Source organism: Thalia democratica, chromosome 1 (genome assembly GCF_965202585.1).
Source record: "Thalia democratica chromosome 1, ktThaDemo2.hap1.1, whole genome shotgun sequence".
In the NCBI taxonomy this organism is placed as follows: Eukaryota; Metazoa; Chordata; class Thaliacea; order Salpida; family Salpidae; genus Thalia; species Thalia democratica.
In genome coordinates this window covers 33,171,407-33,175,331 of record NC_139165.1, presented here as the reverse complement: position 1 = coordinate 33,175,331, position 3,925 = coordinate 33,171,407, and positions in this window count along the sequence as shown.

The window sequence follows — 3,925 nt, the reverse complement described above, 5'->3', positions numbered from 1 at the left end:
TATAATTGTAGCATAACTAAACTTTGTCACCAAAGCATTTAAATTTTATAAAACTTGAAACTACTTTAAGTATTTTGTCTTGAATAACAAAAGATTTTTATCATAATGACTATAAAACCATAAATAAAAAGTTATTGTTTTCTGTATTTTATTATCTCATATGGTACCTTATAAATTAAAAAATTAATCTAGTAGTTTAATCTTTATTTTTTGATCAAAATGTTCCATTTTGAATAACAAATTTTGTAAAATAAACTTTTTTTTTCAAATTAATAAAGCTTTCAGTGAACAGAATAGTTTATATATCCTAAAAAATTTCAGTTCTGAGGAGTTAAATGCTTAACTTATGTAAAGACCACTAGAATAAAAAATAACTAAAAATTAAGTGTAGGTGGCTTCATAAGTAACTACCAGTTGTGTACTGACTTTAAATTTTACTGTAAAACAATGGGCTGTTTAAAACAAAAAATTTTAATTAAAAATCACTGAGTGTTGCAAAAAACTGATATATATACTAACAGCTTGCCTTATGCTTAATATACATCAACTGATTACTAATTTTATTAGTTATGACTATTTATTTATCAATTTTCTTTTTAATATTCTTTAATATCACTATTAGCACTTTTATATGACTCAGAGTTTCAAACTTTTTGTATAAAAAAATACTATTTTACTCATTTTAAAGATCCTTTATAAAAAACCTGTCAAAAATGTATACAGAAGACAAACAGGAGCAAAATGTTTTATAAAAAGATAACAAATAAAAATCTTTACCATAAGTTCTTCAAGAGTTATGAAACAGATGCTAGATATACTGTAGAACTTACATAAATATCATTAATAAGCTAAATTTATCAAGTAATCTTAAATTTTGTAAATAAACTCACTACTATGTAGTTAAGCTTTCAATATTTTACATAAAAATTTTGTATAATATTTTAGTTTTTAAAAATATATATGTTAACATTTCAAATTAATTTTGAAAACATTATCAAAATCTAGATTTTATTCCTATGTTATGACATGGTCAACCATGGTTACTTTATTGTAGGATTTCAAATAACACTTATAAGTTGGTTTTAATTTAATATATAGTTTTAAAAACATTTACAATTCATTAAAATAAATAATGAATGATATTATTGAAATTATGAAAAAAATGTTATTTTAAACCATGTGAGTTATGAAAGTATTTCAAATAGGTTTATTTACTTACTTTAATCTGTTTTTCTGGTATGGCTTCTTGCTTGTGGTCTGTTTAAATTTCTAAATCTGCTCAAAAACTTATTTCAATACTAGTTGAAACAATGCTAATGTGTTAGTTATTCAACTACTATTTCTTTTAGTTATCATTCATCCATTTTGTTAAAAAGGTTTATATTCAATATGTAAATAAAACTATATATATACTTTTTTACTTGTTCATCTTTATAGTATCATGCAAAAATTGTAAAGCACAGTTTAGTCAACAAAGTTACCATTTATTTTTCCAAAAATCTCTAGTGTTGACACAAAACTACCTGATGTTATACTATGAATTTAGAAAACTTGAGTTTATTAGTTCGACTGAAATCAGTTATGTATAAAAAATAATACAAAGTATACTAAAAATAAGAATGATAGCAAAAACAAAACTGTTCTAGGACTGGTTTTTGTTATTATTTAAATTGATCTTTTTTAGTATTACTATTATATTTTTAAGTAAATTTCTATAAAATGTGTTGTACTAAAATAATAGATTAAAAAATCAACACATTTGATGCTATAAAAATCTGCTTTTATTTAAACAACATTTTCTTTGAAAATAAATATAATTTTTTTTTATAGACAACTGCTTATGTAATAGACAAAGCTTCAGTAGCCCCTCATGTTAACAATTCTTGAAAAATTGAGACAAAAAAGGTAGTTTTTTAACCTCTCACTAAATATTAAGTATTTCTTAATGGTTTTTCAAAGTTAGTTTGTTAGTTTTAATAATCTCAATATATTTTACTATGAAGTAAATGTTTGTAAAAGATATTAACATTGTTTTTTTTTTGTTGTGCTAAAAAACATTTAAAAAAATATTTGTTTAACTGAAATGAAATAGTGATCACTAAATAAAACAACATGTTTCTATAATCTAAAAATTATTGAAACAGCTAATAATTGTTGACACAAGGTATATTCACTTAAGGTTGCACTGAAGAAGATCTTTCAGTAAGACAGCACAATGGAGAAACAAAGGGGAGATTCCCTCGGACAAAAATAAGTACAGAAAAGAATGCCGAACATTAACCAGTGTTTTTCTCTACCGTGTTGACTAAGTTAGTTTTTAAATTTTTATTTAAAATTGTTTTTCCAAATAAACTTATTTTGGAATTTACTTAAATTATTTATATTGCTTTTTATCTATTTTATGGTCATTTTGTCTTTTTACTTGCAGTGAAGTTTGCTGTGAAGTAATCAACAAAAGGGAGATTTGCTTATATGATAAACAACCCCATAGACTAGTGAAAAGTGAAGCTGATCTTTCTTTACTGATAATTTGATGAGGTTAGTATTTTTAAAAACTTTTTGTTAACTATTTTACGGAGTATCTGTAAATATTTATATTGTTTTTTTACTTTTTTTTTATATTATTTATAAACAAGTTTAGATAAGCTTTTTGTATTAAAAGACCATAAAATTTTTTTTTTAGAATTTTCGTTTTTGCATTCAAAAACAAAAGACCTTAATCATATTCTAAATTATTATTATTATTATTATTTTTATCAAATATTATTTATTTTAATGCAAAGTGTTTTTTTTACAACTTTTTATGCTTACTTTTTTTTTATGTCAAGTAATGGTTAATTGAAATACAAATAAAGTAATTACATTTACTGGCAAAAAGTTTTTTTTACTATTTAAAATTTTTATTAAAGTTATAAACGTTTATGCTTAGTTATCCTTTATACTCGAATATAAGGTAATGAGCTAAACTTTTATCTCTATAATAACTGACTATACTTATGTAGAAGGTTCTCTTAAATATTTTAAAAATTTTAAAGCTATCATTCAAGTTTTTCTTTCCAGTGAAAAATATACACGTAGTTTTGTATTTTAATGTGAATGAATATTTTGTTTGTATAATTTTCTAGTTTTGAAAACTTTAAATTAATTTTTACATATATACTATTTTAAAGCATTTTATAACAACCAAGTGTGTTAAATTTATGTTGCTTTTCCTGTTAGTATTAATTATTAACCTTAATAATTGTAAAATTGTTTTGATTAAAGTTATTTTATATTCAACTTGAACAATTAAATTGCTTTTTATTTATCATTAAAAACTCTTTAGATCTTTTTATTCTAGTTAAATTTATGTTGAATCTCTATAATTAATTTATATTAAATGAACCAATGTTTTTTAATGTACGTGCTATGTTTTTTTTTGTATTGTGTGAAACTATATTAATTTTTTAAATTTAAGTCTAAAACATTTACCCTCAAGTACCTTTATGTTCAAGCCTCACACTTTTCCTTAGTTACTGAAAGTCTAAACTTTTTTATAATATGAAGTTTTTCGTTAAACTATTCCTAATGTTAAAGCATTTATAAAACTACAACTCTCTTTATTGTAGTATAAATATTACTAAAAAAATAATTCAAAAATTTTTATTTGTTGTCTTTTAATCATCCTTCTATTAATTACACATACAAAAAAGTTGCACTCAATTGTCATTTCTAATTTGATAAAAAAAATAAAATTACTAGTTTTCAAGCTTTAGTGTCTGTTAGTTTCCTTTTAATTTTTTAGTTTAAACAATCTTTTTGAACAAATATGTATTTAGTTTTTTTACCCTTATAAGCATGTAAACATTACAAACGCACAAACACTACTTGACCAGATTTTAATGAGAACAAAAAAACTTTTCCTAACATTTAGTTGTCAATAACG